Raw genomic sequence first — 22,669 nt, forward strand, 5'->3', positions numbered from 1 at the left:
AGAGAGAGAGAGAGAGAGAGAGAGAGAGAGAGAGAGAGAATCTAAAGGGGCTGAAAAAATCCTGTTAATGGAACCCAAGCCCAATAATGGTATCATCCTTAATGGTGGGTATGACATAGAACAAACACATCTTAAAGCCTTAGAATTACAGTCAGTAAGGGACTTCAGGTCATCTACCTGAACCCCTTATACAAGATCCCTGAACATCTTCTTGAATTCTTGCAGTGATGAGAGCTTCACTTCTTCTCTTGTTAGGTTTTCACTCAAATTAATAAAAAGCTGCCTCCAACAGCTGTCAAAAGTGATCTCTACCTTAAGTGCAAGCCTGGCCATGTCACCCCACTATTTAACCAATTCCAGCAGCTCCCTATTCCCTCCAGAACCAAATATAAAATCCTCTGTGGTAGGGGCAACTAGGTGGCATCATGGTTAGAGTGTGGGGCCTGGAGTCAGGAGGACCTGAGCTTCAATCCAGGCTCTGATACTTACTAGCTGTGTGATGCTGGGCAAGTCATTAAACCTCTATTTGCCTCAGTTTCCTCAACTGTAAAATGGGGATAATAACAATATCTACTTCCCAGGGTTGTTATGAAGATCAAACAAGGTAATATTTACAAAAAAGCAGTGCCTGCCACACAGACACATACTATAGAAATGCTTCTTCCCTCCCCTTAATAAATGCAGGTTGACTAGGGGTGGGTAGGTGGCTCAGTGAATACAGCACTGGCCCTGGAGTCAGAAGGACCTGAGTTCAAATTTGACCTCAGACACTTAACACACACAAACCTATCCATATGACCCTGGGCAAGTCACTTAACCCCAATTGCCCTACCTTCCCCCATCCAAAAAGCAAATAAATAAATGGAGGTTGATTTACTTATTATAACTCTGTGTCTTTCAAGTTTCAAAGTACTCATATATTTTGTTATTTTTCAGACTTAAATCACAAGCTGCTAGGTGGTACCCAAGCTAGAGTGGCAGACTTGGAAATCAAGAATGTTTGGGTTCAAATACTCACTTAGACACTAGGTGTGTGATCCTGGACAAGATACATATACATTTTTACATATACAGACACACATATACATATATACATGTGTGTATTTGTGTAAAATCTCTCAGCCTCAGTTTCCTCACTGGTAAGAATGGGATGTCTCAGCGCCCACCTCCAAGGGCTATCATGAGGCTCAAATCAAATCAATTGCTTTCAGTCATGTCTGACCTTCATGACCCCATTTGGGGTTTTCTTGGCAAAGACTGGAGTCTTTGCCATTTCCTTCTCCAGCCCATTTTACAGATGAGAAACTGGGGGAAGCAGGGTGAAGTGACTTGCCAGGATCACACAAGCTAGTGTCTGAGGCTGGATTTGAACTCTGGAAGGCATGTCTTCCCGATCCCAAGTCCAACGCTCTATCCACTGAGCAGCCTGGCTGTCCTGTATATGAATGCTAGATATTATGACACCCCCTCTTAGTCTGCCTCTTTCCTTACTATCTTATCCTTTTTGATTTGTACATGTAAAGCCTCACAAAGTTCTTTATATATATCATCTCATTTGAGCCTCACACCAATATTGGGAGGCAGGCACTACAGGTTGAAATGACTTGCTCAAGGTCATACTGTTAGTAAATGCAAGAGGCATGATGTGAACCTTAATCTACCGGATGCCAAGTCCACAACTTTAGTACTACTATATTAAGTGCCAAAGAGGATATAACCTATTTTTGTGAAGTCTCTGTCCTTTGGGAATTGCAGGGAGCCTGGTGTATGCAGCAGGGGAAGAGCAGGTGAAACCCAACATGGAATACTTTGGCTTTCTATGTACAGGAGGCAACTTTATTTCCCCTTTAATCATTCTGATTAATCACTGCCCTTTTCTGCCTCTGGTGTGTCTTTTACAAAGTGCCGTGGCCAGAAACACACCCAGCATGCCAGGCTCCCCAAAACCACAGTTAGGTACAAGACACGGTGCTAGGCCCATGGGAGGGCCTCAAACAATACTTCTTAACTTGACCCAAAAAGGACACATTCTGCTCTATGGCCAACAAGCTGTCAGCAACAGCAACAACCTCAAGAAAGGGCCAAGGTGACTTCCCGTCTTCTTCCTCAGTAATGATGAGTTTTTTTCCCCTTAAATATATGACCTTTATATTGTTTCCAGCAGAAGACCTCTGTGACTTTTCTGCACACAGATGGCCTGGAGCTATCTCCCTAAAAGCTACGACTCTTGGTCGGACACTTCATTATGTGGAAGGGCTGAATTGCCCTTCTCTTTCAGAACATTTTAATAAAGTTAGTCTGCCATGACAGAGATACTAAAGATACTGGAGATAATTGGAGGACCAGCAGAAGGCGACGGAAACAACATACCCAGACTTCAGCGCACTTAGCTGTCAAGTGCAGCCCTGACCATATCATCCCACAATCCAATCAGCTCCAGCGGCTGCCTCCAAAGCCCTTCATAACCTGGCCCCTTCCTCCCTTTCCAGCGTTCTTTCACCTCACTCTCCTCCAGATCTACCATCCAGTGACTCCGGCCTCCTTGCACAAGACCATCATCTCCAGCCTCCAAGCATTTTCACTGACTGTCCCCTAGGTCTGGAATTCTCTCCCTCCTCATCTCCAACTCCTGAGCTTCCCTCTTAAAATCTTCCCTTCTATAAGAGTTCCAGATTGATCCCCCTTGGTGTTAGCGCCTTCCCTCTGTGACTGTCTCCAGTTTTGCTGGTGCATATCTTTTCTGTACATATGTGTTTATGTGTCTCTTTCTCATTAGACTGTGAGCTCCCTGAGAGCAGGGACTGTTTCTTGACCCCTGACTTCGTGTGTCTTGGCAATTCCTCATGTGTAAACTCCTCTGAATTTAGCCCTTGAAATCACCTTAGATGGTGAAAAGCTAAGTGATCTTCCCAGGATGTCACAAGCTAGCTTGTGTCAAAGGCAAGTCTTGAATCTTCCTTGCTACCTACTACCCATGTGATGCTGGGTAAGTCCCCTCACTTCTTATCAGAATGTTAAGCTCCCTGAGGACAAGAACCATCTTCTGCCTCTTTTCATATCCACAGAACTTAGCACAGTGCTTGGCACACAGAAGGTGCTTAATATATGTTTACGGAATTGAACTGAATTCTGGACCTCAGTTTCCTTACATGTAAAATGAGAGAGTTGGACTCTATGACGTCTAAGGTCCCTTCCTAGTTCTACCATTCTGTGATGCTGTTTCTTTCCTATGTCTGTAAGATCTGGAGTCCCACAACCTGGGTTCAAATCAAGGCTCTACTACTTAGTAACTGGGTGACCTTGGGTAGGTCACCTTTTTATCACCTTGAAAAGGAGGACCAGATAGATGTCCTCTAAGATCCCTCCTAAGTCTCTATAATCCAATGATCTAGCTCTTTCTAAATCCAAGGTCTTCTCTCTATCCTTTACACCATGCTGTGTTACTTTGATAAAAAAAAAAATCACCTCACTGCGCTGGGTCTCAGATTCTCCATGTTCATTGGCTAAATGATCTCAAAGTTGGACAATAGTCCATGACATCAATATTTTAATGGTTATTGGTGTGGAAAAACATTTTTCTAGACTATACCAATAATTTCCGTTCCAAAATTCAAATGCCTCACACATTACTTCTTCTCATAGAAAATTATCTTTCCCTCCCTCAAAAGTCAGTTGCCTGAAATGCTTGGCGATCATCAGTTCAGTCAGTGAGAAGTGAGACTCACAAGTCTATAGTTCTCAGGGTCTTTCCTGAGATCCTTCTGGAGGATGGCTATCACACTGGCAAAGGGCCATCCTTCTGGCAGAGTGGCTGTTTATAAATGGCAACACATTTTGGCCCACAGTTCCAGATTTTCACCCTCGACTTCCTTCAAAGGTCCTGGACAAATGCCACCCGATCTCAGTGATTTAGCCACATCTCATATGCTGATTACATTTAGGACATTCTATTGATTTACTGCTATTTTTTTCTTGTACATCTGACCCTTGTGCCTCAAAAGACTGCTTTCCAAGATGAACTTCACAAATGTATTTCCAAGCAAATGCCAAAGTTAAAAAAAAAATCAGTCTCTCCACTACCTCCTTTTCCTTTCCTAATTCATCTTTTGCACAGAGTCTTGCTGATTCTCTACCTAAAATCTACCCTCAGAGGTACTACAGCCTTCTGGAAGACACTCCAATTATTTCTTGGCTTTAAAAACTTTCCTTGTTTGCATCCCTCCTGACACACTCTGTTGACTTCTCTCTCCTCACTTGGGCTATTGGGATTTTTTTTAAGCTGTCCTTTACTCCAGAGATAAACACAGAGGGATATTCTCTATAGGAAAGAGTCCCAGAAGGGGCCAGGTACACAAGGATAATCCTATAAAGTATTAGAGAGCACACAAAATAGAATAATATGGTTATTATACACCTGACTTTACAGAGAGTTCCTGGAACCCTGGGCTTTATCAGCTCAAGTTTTGGAAATTAAAAGCTGTGGTGCCCAAGTCAATATCCCCCACATGTCTGGATGAAGGCTGTCAGAGGGAGAAGTCTCCTACCCTCAGGAGAACAAGGGATACCCAGAAAGCACATCCATCCATAAATTAAACAAAGGCCTATGACTCCCAACTCCATGATCATCTTTAAAAAAACCAAAGCCCTGTGGTGAGACCTGAGGGTTCAGACTATAGAAAAGAGCTAGGAAAATAAAGAAGATTCACTCGTGTGAGGATTAGGTCCATGTCTAGCTTTGGCCTGCATCCATTGCCTCAACTACCTTCTGACAAATCTCAAAAGGCAATCCTGGTCAGGCAGCTTTGAGAAAGTTTGTAAAAAACAAAACAAAAAAATACTTCTCTCTCAGATGCCTGAGCTGAATCACAAGGACCCTAGGAGATGGAGACTACCTGCAATACCCCCATCCAGTGAGTTCTCAAAGATCAGCTCAGGAGAAGGCATGTTGGTAAGCAAAAGCAACATGACATAAGAAACACCACACCAGAAAATAGATTTTGTTCAGTATCATACACCAGCTATCACATTAAATTCTAAACAGCTATGAATGAATGAATGAAATAGCTTTCAACAAGGACTTATTGTGTACCAAACACGGTGCTAAGGGCTGAGAGTATAAATAAAAAAAAAGAACAAGACAGTCACTGCTTTCAAAGAGTTAGTACTCTAATGGAGGGGAGATAACATATATAAAAGCATTCGGATAGATGATAACCTAACTATAAAAGAAGATTAAACAGATAGAGAGAGGAATGGAAGAAGGAAGAGAGAAAGAATAAAAGGAGAAATCTTTTATAACTGTGGCTGAAGAAAAACAAAGAAAAAAGAGAAAACAGACAATATCAACAGCATAGAATTAAAAGGCTTTTGCATGAACAAAAACGAATGCTGATAGGATTATAAGGGAAATTGTCAACTTCGGGAGGGAGGGGGATTTTTGTCAAATATACCCACTGAAATATGACCTGCTTATATAAGGAATGAACATAAACATATATAAGGTTACTGAATCATTCCCAGTAAAGGATACAATTTTGAAAAGAATCACAAACTCTTAACAGCTACATGAGCTCTAATCAATAAGGAAGAGCTCAAATCATTAATAAGAATACACATATCAAAACAACTGTGAAGTTTCATCTCCCATCCTTCAAACTAGCAAAGATGATAAAAGTTGGAAATCATCAGTATATTTCTGACAGAACTGTAACTGGCATAGCCATTCTGGAAAATAGTTCAGAATTACACAAGAAAAAACACCATAAAGTATTTGTACCCTCACAGCCATTGGGTCCCACTACTGGGCATAATCCCCAAGACAGAAAGATACTCTATAACAAAGTATACAGCGTGCTGTTTTTGTGCAGGTAGAAAAACCTAGAAATAATGTGGGTATCCCTTTATTGGGGAATGGCTAAATAAATGGTGTATATACACAAAATGGAATATTATTGCATTATAATGAGACAGAGACAGAGAGAGATAGAGACGGAGAGAAGGAAGCGTGGGAAGATCTGTTTGAACTGAAATAATCAGGACCAGGAAAACAACATACCCACCTGCTATCATGCAAAGGAACGTGATCAAGATGTAATGACAATGACCAGTCTTAGTGCTGGAAAACAGAAGATGAGACATACTACCCTCCTTTTCTCGGAGAAGTAGAAAACTACAGGGGCCAAAGTTTGCACATTTAGCCAGAGGCAACCTCTACATCAGCTAACTTTTTGTTACAAGGAAAGGCTCATCAGGTGTGCACAAAACCCAGAAATGCCTATATTTCTGTAAAGTTATTAACAAAGTCTTTTTTAATAAGAACCTCTGCTCCAGAAACCACTATAACAGTAAATAGAGGCAGACTGGCACAGAGATATAGCAGATACTCCAGGTCTGGAGCATCCCAGCATCCTGTGTGACCTTGGGTAATCATTTCAAGTTTCTGCGTCTCAGTTTCTCAGTCTGTAAAAGAAGAGGGTTGGACTAGGAAGGATCCCTAGTGTATCTCTTCCAGCTCTTAATTCCCTTCTCTTTCGATGGGATAATGCAAGGATATGGCACAGATTAAAAAAAAAAAAAAGCCTTCCTGGACAAAGCCAGAATTGAAACTACAAGATACTTACCACCTATTAAGTGTGTTGTAGAGGTGATTTGGGAGCGGAGGGGGGGGGAGTTAGGTGGCACAGTTGATAAGAGTGCCAGAGCTGAAGGCCTAAAGTCAAGAGGACTCATCTATGTGAGTTCAAATCTAGCCTCAGACACTTTCTAGTTTGTGTGACCCTGGGCAGTCACTTAACTCTTTTTGCCTCAATTTCCTCATCTGTAAAATGAGCTGGAGAAGGAAATGACAAACCACTCCAGGATCTTTGCCAAGAAAATCTCAAATGGAGTCACTGAGAGTTGGACACAACTGAAAAACAACACAGGGGATCCTTGTTTGGGTATTGGCTGGATTAACTAACTGGCTTCTGATCAATTCTGTGGCTCTAAGAAAACCAAAATGATGAAATTTGTCAGGTTAAAACATTTTGAGATGCTATATTCAGGTTAATTTTGTTAGAAGCTTGAAAGGAGAGACACAAGATCAGATTTCAAAATATATAATAATTACTAAAACTCTTTTACAGAATCATGTGATCTCAAAAGTCAAGAATATACATTCTTGAAGAAATCCCCTTATCTAAAACACAGCAGATTACAGGAAAACAGATAATGGAACAGAACAGAGAATCGAGAAATAAAAGTGTATAAGAAATGAGTCCTTAGCAAACCCAAGTTTATAAAACATTAAGGAAAAGAAAATCAATAAAAACCAGCTGGGAAAATTGGATGGTAGCGCAAAAAGTTGAGTTCAGCTCCACATCTCACATAACACTATGATGAATTCCAATCCAAACATGCAAAAAAAGTGAAGGTAAGAACATTTATCACAAATATAAGGAAAATAGGTTTATCTATTGGAAAAATGGATGAAATAACTGGAGACAAAAGAGACTGATTTGATGGCAGAAAGCTAAAGACTCTGTATGCCCCCCCAATTTTTTTTTTAAAGATTGACCACGTGGTTAGGTGGTGCAGTGAATAAAGCACCAACCCTGGAGTCAGGAGGACCTGAATTCAATTTCAGCCTCAGACACTTAACACACACAAAAAAACTAGCTCTGTGACCTTGAGCAAGTCACTTAACCCCAATTACCCTAACTTCCCCCCTCCAAAAAGCAAAAAAAAAAAAGAAAAAAATTGACAGGAAAAAAAATCTTTGTGGTTACATAAGTCAGGAAAAAATCAGACATCTAAAAATAATATATGTGATATAAAAATTTTCAGATTAGCCATCTCAATTCATTCCAACTTTCCTTTCCCCTCCTCCCCTCCACTGAAAAATGCTTCATTACACTGAATAAAAATTTTGCCTCATAGTCAGGAAAATCTTGGTTTAAGTACCACTTCTGACATTACCTATGTGACCTTGGACAAGACTTCCACCCCATCTCTGACTCCTGACTTCAAGTCCCAGCTAAAGTCTCACCTTCTACAAGAAGGCCTTCCTCATCTCCCTTAATTCTAGTGCCTTAGGGGCGGCCAGGTGGCTCAGCGAGTAAGAGCACCGGTTCCAGTGTTGGGACGACCTGGAGATCGAATCCCGGGCTCAGACACTCAGCACCACACCCAGAAATAACTGGCCGTGTAACCTTGAGCAAGTTACTTAACCCCAATTGCTTAAAAATAAATAAATAAATAAGTAAATAAAAAAAAAATTCTAGTGCCTTTTCTATTGTTTATCCCCAGTTTATCATTTGTACACAGCTGTTTGCATGATGTCTCCCCCATTAGACTGGGAACTCCTCGAAAGCAGGGATTTTCTTTTGCCTTTGTAATCCTACTGCCTGACACATAATAGGTATTCAATAAATGTTTATTGTCTGATTGATAAAAATTGATCATACTTCTATGTCCTAAAGATATTATTAGAAGGAAAACAAACTATATCTCTACAAAAATATTCACAGTTTCTTCATTTATAATAATTGGAAATAGGATTTTCAAAAATAGGGCTGTAGATGAGCAAATTGTTCTACAGCAATGAAATGGAATATTACTCTACTGCAAGGGAAAAAAAAAAAAGACTGTCATTCCAAGCCATGCGGCAGGACTTCTATGAAGCTGCCAAGTGAGAAAAGCATATGCAATGACTATGGCCACATTTTTAAAAATCCAGCATCACATCTAATTTTACAAACTGAACAGTAATAGGAAAGGATACAAAGCAAGTTGTCGTTAGCATCTTGTTAAACAATTTTATTTTGTTCTTAAAAAAAAAAAAAGTCACCCAAGGAGAAGACCAAGGAGCTTGGGAGCTGTTTTTGTAAAGCTGCCCTGGTTGACTGCAGGCATTCTATGAGCCAACAGAGTGTTGCAGCTACTTAGAAGCGCTAAGTCAGGCTCAGGCTGCACTAGCCTAGCACAGTCATCTAGTAACAGCCCCACTGTGCTGGGGAGAAGACACTAAGAGGAAGCCTCTTGTTCCATCCCAGTCACCAATTATTGAGGAAGAAATTGACAATCAGTGTGAATAAGGGAGAGGAACTAGGCTGTGACTACAGAAAGAATTCAGGTGAAGCAAGGAGAGCAATTTATGTAGCTGATGGGAGTCTTCAAGGATCTTAAGAACTATCAAACAGGAGACAAAGGGATGGCACTTTTCTTCATAGCCTTTTTTTAAAAAGGGAAATATAAAATATGGTATGGGATGTTGGATGTGGAGTCAGGAAGACCTTGGACCCAAATCCCAGCTCTGACACTCACTACCAGATGACTACAGATGGACAATTCACATTATACCTCAGTTATCCCAGATGTAAAATGGGCTAATAATATTTCCTGTGTTTAGCATGCAGGACTTCGGATGAGGGTGTGTGTAATAAAGATATATGAGATATAAAAAGATATATAAAAGCTCTGCATCTTTAAAGTGCATCAATATTAGCTATTACTATTATTTTCTGAACCTCTTGGATACACTTTCCACATACACTTTCCCATAATAGCTATTTGTATATACATCATATTCACCCCTGCACAGGCAATAACTGTTTTATCTACCTGGTTTATTTCCCTGATTATCTAGCAGTGTTCTACACAGAGAAGGCATTTGATACATTTAAAAAAAACAAACCAGACTTGTTCTGTGTTGCCACAGAGGAAAGAACTAGTATCCATGAAAAAAAAGTTACAAGAAGGCAGCTTTGGGCACAAACCAGGAATGAGAACTGTTCCAAAGTGGAATAGACTTCCTCATGAAGGAGTGAGTTCCCTGTCACTAGAGGTTACGTCAAGAACTGAGAGGGACCTTGAATGCCAGTCAGCCTAACAGGGAAATATGTTTAATATGATTATACATGTATAGCTTGTATCACATTGCTTGCTATCTTGGGGAGGGGGAAAATCTGAAATTCAAAATCTTATAAAAGTAAATGTTGAGGGGTGGCCAGGTAGCACAGCGAGTAAGAGCACTGGCTCCAGTGTCGGGATGACCTAGATCAAATTCAGGCTCAGATACTTAGCACCACACCGAGAAATAATAACTGGCCGTGTAACCTTGAGCAAGTTACTTAACCCCGATTGCTTACTAAAAAAAAAAAAAGTAAATGTTGAAAACTAAAATTGTTTTTTTTAAAGTCGGTTAGTTTAATCCCCTCATTTCACAGATGAGGAAACTGAGGCCCTCCAGTAACAAACTCTTTACTTGGCTCTGGCTTCTTGCTCCTCAGAAGTCCAAAATCATTCGGTTTCTATCTTTTGCTGTATTGTATCATTATCTCCTTGAATGTCATTTTCTGATGCAGACATCTACAATGATTTTCAACTACCTCAAATTACTATTATAAACTATATGCATCAAGAATTGGAAATTGGGAGGATGCCCATCAATTGGGGAATGGCTGAACAAGTTGTGGTAAAAGATTGTGATGGAATGCTAGCTACTGTGCCATAAGAAATGATGAGGGGGGATGGTTTTGGAAAAACCTGCAAAGACTTACACGAACTGATGCAAAGTGAAGTGAGCAGAAGCAGGTCATTTTACACAGTAACAGTGATACGGTAACAATGATCAATTGTGAAAGACTTAGCTACTCTGATCAAGACAATGATCCAAGACAATTCCACAGGCCCCATGATGAAAAAAGCTATTGATACCCTGAGAGAAAACGGATGAGCTCTGAGTGAAGACTGAAGCAGGCTTTTCTTACTTTCTTATTTGGAGTGGGGGTGGAGAGGGTTGTTGTATGTGTTTCTTTTGAAACATGGCTAATATGGAAATTTTTTTGTGACTTCACATGTATAATCAATATCATATTGCTTGTCTTCTCAAGGAGTGGGGGAGGAACAGGAGGAAAAAAGAATTCAGAACTCAGACTTTTAAAAAATGAATATAAAAAATGTAATGTAATTAGGAAATATTTAAGAAAATAAATAAAAATATATTAAAAATAAAATAAACTATATGCCTCAAACGGTGTGGTGTTGTAGACAGAGTGCTGGCCATGAAGCTAGTTAGCATTTATATAAGACTTTGCTAATTACTTTACAAGTATTATCTCACTACAACCCTTGGAAGTAAGGGCTATTACCATTTCCATTTCATAGATCAGGAAACTAGGGCAGACAGAGATTAAAGTTCACAGGTTCACACAGCAAGTGTGGACCTGAACTCAGGTCTTCCCAACTCCAGGTCCAGCACCCCATCCACTGGACCACCCAGCTTGTTAGCTATGTGAAATATAGGAAATCACATCAACCTAGGGGAAATCACATCAACCCTAAGTATCTTTTAAGCTATAGGGTGAGGCCACCCTCTGCATTTAAGGAGAATTCTCCATACCCACTGAGAGACACTGCAACCTACATCTTTCATGATCCACATATATCAAACAAATCTACTTACTGTTCTCTGAGTCAGCATAATGGATCAGAAAACATTTGTTGTTCAATTGTTTCAGTGTCCTATTCTCCATGACCCCATTTGTTTTTTTGTTTTTTGCTTTAGCAAAGATACTGCAGTGATCTGCCATTTCTACCTCCAGCTCATTTTACAGATAAGGAAACTGAGGCAAACAGGGTTAAGTGGCTTGCCTAGGTTCACACAGCTAAGAAGTATCTGAGGCCAGATTTGAACTAAAAAACAATACAAAACAAAAAACCAAAAATATGGGTCCTCCTGACTTCAATCCTTCAGCCCTGCCACTCCATGCACTGTGCCACCTAGGTGCCCCGTAAGGAATTCCTAATCAGAAGACCCATTTTTAAGTCTGAGACCTTCCACTTTACTAGCTATGTGAACTTTGACAAACTAATTTTGAAACTCAGTTTCCCCATGGGAAAAATGGGGGAGGGCATGGGGGGGATAGTAATCTGCCCAGTCTTCCTCACAGGAGTGTGTGTAAGAATCATGTGATAACATAAGGTGCTTTGTAATTTCAGAGTGTTATATAAATTTAGGCTCTTATTACTCCTGCTTACACATGGCTCCCTTCTGAGGGTTAGCACGTGCCATCCCATCTGTGTGGGATGCCTTTCCTTTCAGGCTCCCCCAATCTTTTTTCCTATTTTAAAAATGTAAGCAAGACTTAATCTGCCTAATGTTCCCTGGTCTCTGCCTGGCCCCAAGCACCCAAGTCCCTCCAACACTGCCCTGGCCAGTTTCACCTGAGTGGCCCTGTTATGGGTGTGCTTCCTAGTCTACCTTCCTGGGGAGTCTAATTGCTTCTTTTTAAACTTCTCATAGTCCACTTTAGTCTAGCATTCCCCCCACTGCTGGCAACTGAACAAATGTTGTTGACCAGTGGCTCCGAAAATGTTGCATAATCGCAACAATCATAAATACCAGAAATCCCCAACTGCCATACTTCTAATATTAACTGGTCTTTTGTTGTTTTTTTTAAGTACAATTTGGAATTTTTTTAAAATTTGTTTTCCCATGGTCAGTGTCAATTTACTAAAATTGCTCTCTAGCACTGCTGAGCCTTGCCCACTTTAAATACACAACACACACACAACTTGAACCTGAAAACAGAAAAGCACAATCTTATGAAATCAACTTAAAAAACAAAACAAAAAAAAAAAGTCTAATAGAATACAGCCTGAGGGGAGGGAAATGTCCCCAAAAGACATCAGATAATGTGACAGGATTCTTTAAATGAACAGTTTCCTACAGTGCTGTCATAGGACACAGCTTGGCTGGTCAGAAGAGTCAGGTGAGCATCAGCTCACCAACTTCCAGTGTAAGCAACCTCCAGCCTTCTAATCTATTAGATTGTTGCCCATAAGATACAGGTACCACCTACATAAACACAAGGACACTTAAGGTTAAGTGGGGGTGTTGATATGAAGTCTCTATACAACTACAGATTTTCAACACCAAAGACAAAATTAAAATGAATTCTGAAGACTGGAGAGCATTCCTGAACAGCTGGGCAAAGAATGTGATCAGGCAGAACACTAAAATTCAATGTCCAGATTCACTTTATGGCCATAGCCTTCTACTGCTTAGGGGGAGATTTTTCACAGAAGTCGGCAAGAACCAGAGGGCTCCTGGTCCATTCCAGGCAGGGAAGCTCTGAATCACTATTATTCTTGGCACTTGAAACAGGCACTTGGGTGTTTAGGGGGGAAATCAAATGCAGCTGTTGCCAGAACTGCTGGGAAGGAGTTACCTAAGGCCTCCTACACCCAAACTCCTTGGGTGAGTGTCATTTCATGTCGCCTTAAATACAGCTACCAATAGCACCTCAAGACGTCTCTCCGGTCCAGATCCCTAAAGAATCATCACCAAGTATTTTCTGCCCACTAGAACCCTAGCCACAATCCCAAAATCACAAGGGGAATGGCTCTGGGGATGAACAAAATTTGACAGGGCACAGTCGTCAAAAATGACACTAGTCCCAGGACACTCCAAGTGGGTCCCAACTGATGGTTAGTTAGATTAGGGTCAAGCCATCACCCCATTCCATCCATCGCCTTTGCCTGTTACTGCCTTTCATCTCCTCACCCCACTTTTCACTTTATTCTCATCCCCTCGATGCTCCTCAGCATACAATGGGCCCCAACAACTGAGCCCCCTCCACCCCAGCTTTCCCCCTCCAACCAGAACCTACCTCTCCTCCCCACGACCTGCCGCAGCTCCTCTCCACTAGAGATGGCTCTTAGGGAAGAAACCAAACAACTCTTTTTTTCTGGGGCAGTGGGGACCCTAAAGGGGGTGGCGGCGAGTTGTGTCCCTTAGCAACCCCTAAATACTTGGTTGGAGTGTGAGAACCCTTTGGCGGCTACCCGAATGCTCTTCTTTCCAGGTCCCCCCCACGCAGGATTCAAGCCGGAGAAGTCACGATCCCAAATGCCCATGCCTCGAGGCTAGCTAGAAGCGGATTATACCGGTGCCCAACCGGAGGTGGCCCCACACCTGCTGCCCCCCCCTTCTCCCCTGGCGCTGGAGGCGGAGCGCTGGCTCTCACCTCCCTGGAGCCCGGCCAAGCGGACTTCCAGCTCCGCCCGCCCCGCTTCCCTGGAGAGGTTGGGCGGGCGGGGGCTGGCTGGCACTGCTGAATAAGCCTGGGCACCGGGGCGGGTCCGGAGGAGTGGGGCGCGCTCACCGCGCGGGGTAGGAGCCAAAAGATAGTGAGCCCCACGCAGTCAACCCGACCCCGTGTGGGGCCGTGTCCTGGAACGGGGAAGAGGTGGGAGGACAGGAAAGAAGGAACGACCGACAGACAGACGGACGGACGGAAGGAAGGAAGGAAAGAGGAAGAGCGGGGGCAGTCTAATACACAATCGCCCCGCAGTCGCAGTGCCCCTCTTGGCGCACAGGCCAGGGTCCCACCCCCACCCCGGGGCCCAGAGCCAGAGGAACTCTCCAGGAGCCCCGCTGGAAGGGCAGCGCCAGCACTTGGCCTGCAGCTCGGCGCGCACGGGAGGGGAGGAGAGCGGAGGGCAGGGGACCGTGCCAGCGCCCTCCCCAACCCACACCTGCGCCCCCCCCCCCACGGGGGTTCCCCCTCGGCCGGGAGGCGGCGGAACCCACCTGGCGGAGCGGCGGCGGCATCACCTGCGGAGGGCGGCGGCGCGGGTGGCCCGGGGCGCGCGGGGCTGGCGGGGGCGCAGCGCGGCGCCCTGTACCTTGCTCCCGCGGCCCCTCCCGCGGCTGCCAGCCGGACGCGCGGCGGAGGAGCCGGGGCACCGGCGGGGGCGACGGCGGCGGCGGCGGCGGGAGCAGCAGCACATGACTCTGTAACGAGGAGAATTAGACAAAGCGTAACATGGACTCCGGGGCCGGTGCTGGCGCTGCAGCCTCGGGACCAACCGCAGCCGGCGAGCGCCGCGACTGGCCCGGCCGCAACCAATGGAGCTGCCTGGGGCCCCCATGTGATTGCGAGCGAGCTCCAGCCGGCCGGCCCCTCCCCGCTCCCCCGGCCCTCCGCCGGGGCCGTGGGGCTCCGGGCCCGCATGCACAGACACGCAGTACGCACACGCCCCGCGCGTGGGGAGGAGGCGGGCCGCCGCCCCCCCCCCCCCGCCCTCCCCCCCTCCGGCAGGTGCAGTGGGCCTGGACCCCGCGGTCAGTGTCGTTCGTCCTCCTTGTGCGCCCACCTAGGCCGGGGCCCTATCACGAGCTGGCCGTGAACCGAGGCAGGGGGACCCGAGACTCTCGGGTTCGAGGCAGCCCAAATGTAACCAGTAAACAGCTGTGCTTGCAGAGCAGGACAGATACACAGGGCAGCAGTTACGCAACTCCCATCCCCCCATCGGCCAATGCCCATCTGCTAGTCCAGTTGCCGGATTAATAACTGACCACCCACATTTTCTTTTTTACCCCTTTTTGCTGGGTTTGTTATCTGAGGTTCGGGGCCACTGAACCTTCCTTCTGATCTAGGCCTAGTCTGTTGCTCTCCCACCCATTTTCTCCATCAAAGTCTTGCATCTCCAGCTGGCCGTAACTGAGCTGCCTAACTAAACTAGATTCGGGGTTGTCTTCCTGTGGAGACCTTTGACCAGTAGCTTAGCCTCCCTGGGCCTCAGTTTCTTCTTCTGTAAAATGAGGGGAGTCATACTAGATGTTTCCCTTTTTCCAGATCTAGATCCATAATCCTGTGATAATGGGCTGATTTTCTAGAATGATGCCTTCCATAACAAATGATTCGTCTTGTTTGTTAAATGACTGAAGCTTCTCTGGTATTCCCCCTTTTCCTTGCTTTATGGGGGAGAAGTGAAGGAGAGAACAAGAATTTTTTTTTTTTTTCCTGCAGAACAAATAACAGCAATTTTCATTGGATAGGCCCTCAGAAGTCTCCCAAAATGAGTGTTCATCTAATGGCCCAGACTCTAAACCTGCAACTAGGCCTGGTCTTGGTTCTCCACCCCCTCTTTGATTGAATGCAGTCCTGTAACCCCTGGGGCAAACTGAAAGACTTAAAATCATAGACTAGGGTCTAGAACTGGAAGGGGCCGCAGAAGTCATCAAGTAAAACCTCAAGTTTTAGAGAGGATAAAACTTGGGCATGCTGGGTAAGTGATTTGCCCGGGGTTATATCGGCCTGTTTCCACCTTATGGTATAGCATCTAATAACATTCAAAGGTTGCCAGTAGTCTAGTATAATTTGAATAATCCCTTTTATGAGAATCTTTTTAATATTTTAGGACAGGGTTTTTGACCTGGGGTGGAGGAGCTTGAGTGTTTAGTTTAATATTTTGATAGCTTTCATTAAAATTGATTTCTTTGTAATCCCATATAGTCTGTTTTATGAATTTTAAAAAGTCGTTCTGATCTATAGATTTCCCCAGAATGCCAAAGAGGTCCCCTCACATACAGCTTAAGAACCACTAACTGAGAGGAAGAGAAGAGACAAGAGGTTTGAGTTGCTTTATTGTCTCCTTTACCACTGAGTTTTCCTTTAGTCCATCCCTCTCCCTTTCAGGTATCTGATGGAGAAGGGGAATCATCTTTTGGTAATTGCCCCACCCCCCCAGGTATGTGTTGGAAACTTTCTGGAGAAGTCAGCAGGAGGAACAGAGAAATAGACCCTATAAGAGGAAGTTCCCATCCCCATAGGATGTCACTGAAGCTGTTAACTCAGGGAGAATTGGACCCTCTGCCAGACAGGAAACACTGAAGGCCTTCTCTATTGTGACAAATATGGTAAGGGAAAGAATTGCTTTTCTTGGGGCTTTGAACCTGTCTGACCAAAAATGCTGAGAGGCCACTGCTCCTATAGCCAAGAGCTGGAATAAAGTAATGCCTGAAGACACATGTTGGGAGCAGTCCTGAGCTGAGGAGAAAGCAGGAATGGCCACACCTGGCCCCAGTATTAAGAAAAGGACCACCATTATGCCATCATTAGGGACTGTGATTGATTAGCAGCTTAAATGCATCATTGGGAGAAATGAATTTGTTCTAGGGTTGTTAAATTCTGACTGTAAATTACACTCTAGATTTTTTTTGTAAATTTTTTTTATTCATTTTAAACTTAAATACAAAGCAAAGAAAAAAAAAAAAAAGAAAGTTTCCATGCACACAGTTGAACATAAGAGGGGATTCAATAAAAAAAAAAAACCCAATAAATTTCCATTTCAAGAAAACCTACATAATAAATACTATACATTTTCAAAGCCAACTAGCTTTTCTTTGCTTTCTTCTAGGTTTTCTTTGTTCTCTGCTTTGTATTTTTTACTTATTTTTTTCTCTCTTCCCTTCCCACCCTAGAGAAGGCTACAATTAAACTCAGATGTATGTGTGTATACATAGACATATATACACCCAGATATCTATAAACATACACATATATACTCATACACATACATGCAAGACTGTACTGTACATATTTTTACATGTCATCTCTTTCTCTGCAGGTGGTTTAAGAATCCTGTCAGGTTGAGTTTATTAAAAGTTTTCCATTCTGGCCAAACCATGTTGGCAATCACCTTGCCCATCTTAATTTAACCTTAATATGTATGAACATTTTTGCAAATAAAGCTTTTTTGATTCATGTTTTTAAAATCAACAAATTTCCGTTGCAAATTCACAGCTACAAGCTCCAAAAATATAAGTTCTATATAACAAAAGTGAAGAACTGTGAATAGCATGCAGTAACTTGCAGAGAAGAATGGTTAACCAACAATTTTAGAAAGAATTATTAGCATTTTGTACATTTGTCAATTCATTCTCTTAGGCAAAATGTATTTTTGATAATGAATAAATTAATGGATATACAACCAGATCAAATTATTCCCGATCACACAAAAACTTTTCCCTTTCATAAAATGTCTGATAGTATTATGAACTGTATGCTTGCAAATGGAGAGTTGGCCTCAGCATACTGTGGGATATCATGCATATGTACATTCCCAACCCCCATTTCCTGAGCTGTGTGTATGAGCCAAGACTGTGAGAAAATCATCTCAAATGTCCTTTGGCCCTTTGTGTCACCAGAGAGTCTCTGGCAATCTAGTGACAGACTAAATGTTAGGACCAGGGACAACCAAGACCCTAAGGTCCCAGAAGCCCATCAGCAGGAGAGCTCTAGGTTGATGGATTAAAACCATCTGTAAGTCATAAAGGGACTGTAATCTGTTAGTGTAGCTACTATCCTTGTCTAAATAAACAAAGGAAAAATTCTTTAAAAATATAATAATGAGCCATTCCACAAGGAGCCATGGACTAGAGACTTAGGCAGGAATCTTGAGATCTTTGCATCTCCGTGGGCCATATGTTATTGGAAGAGTGCCTTTACGACTGAATGTTGATCTACTGAATCAAAGGCTTGTTTTAAAAATCAGGAAGGCATAGATAGACATGGCAGAAACTGAGGGCCCATGAAGAGGTGGTTAGCTATAGAGAATCATGTGTGAAAGTCTTTCATCATATTTTCTTTTAAAAAAAATAGCTAAAGAGGGAAATATGTTTTGCATGACTGAACATACATAATCTATAAAATCGCCTTCTCAAGAAGGGAGGAGAGAGGGGTGGCTAGGTGGAGTCAGGAGGACCTGAGTTCAAATGCGGCCTCAGATACTTACTAGCTGAGTGACTTTGGGTAAGTCACTTAAGCCCTAATTGCCCTGGCCTCCCCACCTCCAAAAAGCTAAAAAAAAAAATGGAATTTGGAGCTCTAAATTTTTAAAAACAAATAATAGTTGTTTTTAACATGCAATTGGAAAAAAAAGATAATTAAAAAATAACTAGCATTTATAGAGTGCTTCAAAATTTACAAAGGGCCCTACATTTGATCTGCAAATCAATTATTGTTATACCATTTTACAGATGAGGAAGCTGAGCCTGAGAAAGTAACTTGCTCGGGATCATATTCTTATTAAGTGTTCGAGGCAAGATTTGAGCTTAGTTCTTTCTGACTCCAAGTCCAGTACCCTGCCTCCTCATATTTTCATCAAGGAGAACCTTGATCTATGAGTAGACCATTCTACTAAAGATTTTATTGAAATGAGAAAGTAAGCATATAGGTTGGTAAATACAGATGTCTTTTCAGATGCCTTTTGGGTAAACATAGCATTTATTATCATTTTTGTTCTTTAATTTTATTTGAGAAATCTTTTTTTTAAGTATCCTTGAGTATCTTTAAAATTGTGTTGCTTCTAATTCAGATTTGACTCTGTCTTCTTGAACATCGTTTCCACTTAGTAGTGAATGTTAAGAATACAAATATTGTGGGGCGGCTAGATGGCACAGTGAATAGAGCACCGACCCTGGAGTCAGGAGAACCTGAGTTCAAATCCAGCCTCAGACACTTGACACAATTACTAGCTGTGTGACTTTGGGCAAGTTACTTAACCCCAATTGCCCTCCAAAGAAACAAAAACAAACAAACAAAAAGGAATTACAAATATTGTGATTCTGTTGATGATGAGAATAGATTGCCATAGAAATGGGCAATTATGTTCCATTTCTTTTCTATTTACTGTTATAAGCCTAGAGGAGAATTTCACAGTACTAGATTGTGGAGACAGCACAGTTCCAGGTAATGGTGCTGGAATGCAATCCCTTTTCCCCTCTATTGCTTCATCCCAAGATGGCTGGGAGGAGGCACACCCAGAGGGTAGCTCTATCAAGCTTGGAGGAAGACTCTTCCTGGTTCTATATTGTTTCTGTTTTGCCTCCTTCCCTCCAAAGCTAATGCAAATATTCAATGCATTAAGCAAAGCATATTACCCAGAACCAGAAAGCTAATTGTTCCACTGTACTCTATGCTAATCAGACCTTACCTGGAGTCCTGGGCATCACATTTCAAGAGTGACTTCAGCTAAGTAAATGATGACTATGATGAAGGGGTTATAAAATGTCCCATGAGGATCCCCCGACTTGAAACAACTTGGGATACTTGACCTGAAAAAGAAAGAACTCAAAGGGAATATAGCTATTGTCTTCAAATATCTAAAGGGTTTGTATGGGCCCTGTCCCTTAGCAGGTACAGAGGTCCAAATGATAATGGTGTTGGTCAATTCTGATCAAAGCCTGCAAAGTTTCTGAATGAGAAAGGCACATTACCTCTGAGACATAAGCTACGTTTTCCCTGTGCCCAAATCTCTTTTCTTCTCTTTGGACCAGGCCAGACCAGTTCACTGACTGACGTTTGAATATCTCTTGCCATCTCTTTGTTGGGGGCTTTCTAAGGCCTGGTTGTTTGATCTGAACTTTTCTCTTCATACTTTCCTGATATTTGAGCTTTTCTGGTTAGATCTCCCAGGAATGTCTTTTGCCTCTCTCAAGTCTGGTTTTCAATTATTTCCAGGTGAATGTTAACGCACTAGACCAGTAGCAGTTGGTCCAGCAGAGGAACTTGACTTCTGGGCTGTTCTAGAGAACAGGTGAAAATTAAGGAAAAGGACTCCAGCTCCAAAACGTCTTACCAGTTAGAGCCATCCTGAAATGGCATGAGCTTTGGAGCGAGGTAGCGAGCACTACCTCACTAAAAGTGTTTAAGCAGAAGCTCCCGGATTTCAGAGGCCATCCTGTCCCACCAATACCTGAAGAGGAATTCCTCTAGTAACATCCGTGTCAAACTGTCATTCAACTTCAACTTAGCAACATTCAGTGGGCAGCCCACAAACTCCAGAGGCACACATTCCTTTGCACTTTGGGATAGCTCCCAATCTAAATTAGCAACTTGCATCCATTATTCTTGGGTCTGATCTCCAGTGTAAAACAGAATATACCTCATTTTTTTTAAAAAGAAAGTATTCCAGCTTGAAGTAGAGTACAAGCCTGTGTTGGGGTTCCAGCTCCAAGGCTTTATGAGCCTAACTTCTCTACACACACCCCCACTTAGCCTTGAGATTAAAAAAAATTTTAACGTGTCATGCTCCCCACACCTCCTCAAGCTTTCTGTCTCAAGTGAGTGTCTACAACAGTTTTGAAATGTGTTAATACGATTTGTTATGGGGATGTTTATGGGGAATTTCCCTTCTCTTGGTGCTTAATTTTTTACATTTTTTTTTAAAAAGGTCTATATTTGGCCTTTCCCCAGATCACTTTTTTTCTTTTTAAGTAGTAAAAGAGTGATCAGCCCTTTCAGCTTTTAATTTTGAACTTAGGCTTCAAAGGTTCAAAGTAAAAGAATGAAAAGAAAACCAGCAGAAGAAAGATGGAATGAGCTAATTCAGGAAAATTTGCAAGTTTTATGATCAAAGTAAAAAAAAAAAAAACCAAAAAGGAAAGAGTTGCAGGGTTAAAACAACTTTGATATGTAATAGTAATAAGTCCTATTCACAAAGCACTTTCCTCATGATCACCTTGTCAAATAGGTAGTGCAGCTATGATCATTCCCATTTTACAGGTGAATAAACTGAGGCAGGAGGGGTGGCCTCATACTCTCATTGTCACATAACTAGGGAGTGAGTAGCAGTGGAGGATTCTCACTGGAGTCCAGGCATCTTTCTGCTGTCCCACACTGCCCTGAGAAGGGCTCCGAGGTACAATAGTTTAAAGCTGGAACAAGTTGACAGCCCTAGAAAGCAGCACTGTATTTTACAGGGCACCAGAGCCAAAGGTATGAAAAATAGGGCAGATTTTAGTTGCCTTAGGCAAGTCCAGAGAAGGTCAGAAGAAGGCTTTGTGGAGAGATTTCATTTGCCCTCTCCTACTTAGTTGGGGATCCGAAGGATACCAGAAGCCATAGGTTCTACTTTGGGAGTAGTTTTCCTTCTGTATTATAAAATGATGAGATATCAGCAAAGACAAGGAAGGCAAGATACTTTTTAATGCCACCCACATTTTCCTGGTGGAAATTAATTCTTATAAATTGAATTATTTTGCATGAGAAGAGCTTTCTGGGAATTGTAAGTTAAATCCTTTTGGAAGAAGGATCATATTGCAAAGTGAATAACCAGTCTATGATTTGTCATTTGGAGGGGATTATATAAAAGGAGCAAATTCACAAACTGTCACTCTTGGGGTAGGTTGGCTCTTCTCCTGAGTCACCTGGTACTGTGCTGGCAGTGATTACCCAGGAGAAGGGTGAAAGGCAAAAAGAAGGAAAGTAGGAGTTCCTTTCCAACTGCTGAAATCCTCCAACATGCTGACCCAAGAGGGAGATAGTTTTTGGTGCTGGGATAAGGAGGAGACACATAGGATAATCTCACCTCAATCTGGCTAGGAGTGGGAAATGGAGAGTCATTCAAGTGTGATGAAGGAATGTGTTCTCAACAGCTCCCTGAGAAAACTTTTTCTCTAGAGCAGGACTTGGGGCCCTGCCATAAGAGAACAGAATGTTGCAAAAGGGTTGTAGGCTTTATGGTCTGAAGTCATTAATGAAATGGAATTTAGCCAGTATAGTCGTGCCCATTACTTGGGTAGACCTTAGAATAACCAACTACCAGAAGCAGGAGACAGTGACCATGCTTAAAAGGAGTCCTAACTCCTTTCAGGATTGTAAGAAAACAGCAACAGAGTTCCAGATTCCTGTTGGGAGGGGTAGCTGCTAGCACAGGACAAATGTTTACTTCTACTCCCTTTTGATACCAACCCACGGAAGTATTTTGAATCATAGAGGCTGTCCAGGTTTCTTGAGGACGAGAGGAATTTTAGACTCAGTGGGGAATGAAGTGGGTCCTGTGATGCCATACCCAGTCACGGGTATGCTGGCAAATATCTTACAACTGACTTCCTGGG

The 22,669-nt window shown here is 42.6% G+C and overlaps 1 protein-coding gene across 1 annotated transcript in view; it reads right to left on the bottom strand.

Annotated features, from left to right (window-relative positions):
• LOC138165101 (volume-regulated anion channel subunit LRRC8D) overlaps positions 1 to 14,620 on the bottom strand; it is a 140,170-nt gene extending 125,550 nt beyond the window's left edge. Inside the window, exon 1 of the mRNA XM_069093267.1 lies at positions 14,576 to 14,620. The gene's annotated coding sequence lies outside the window, so the exon portion shown is untranslated. The remainder of the gene's footprint in view (positions 1 to 14,575) is intronic.
• Between the last annotated feature and the right edge of the window lie 8,049 nt (positions 14,621 to 22,669).

Source organism: Petaurus breviceps, unplaced genomic scaffold (genome assembly GCF_028583685.1).
Source record: "Petaurus breviceps papuanus isolate PSGF00001 unplaced genomic scaffold, PetGlider_PUasm1.0 207, whole genome shotgun sequence".
NCBI classification, from domain to species: Eukaryota; Metazoa; Chordata; class Mammalia; order Diprotodontia; family Petauridae; genus Petaurus; species Petaurus breviceps.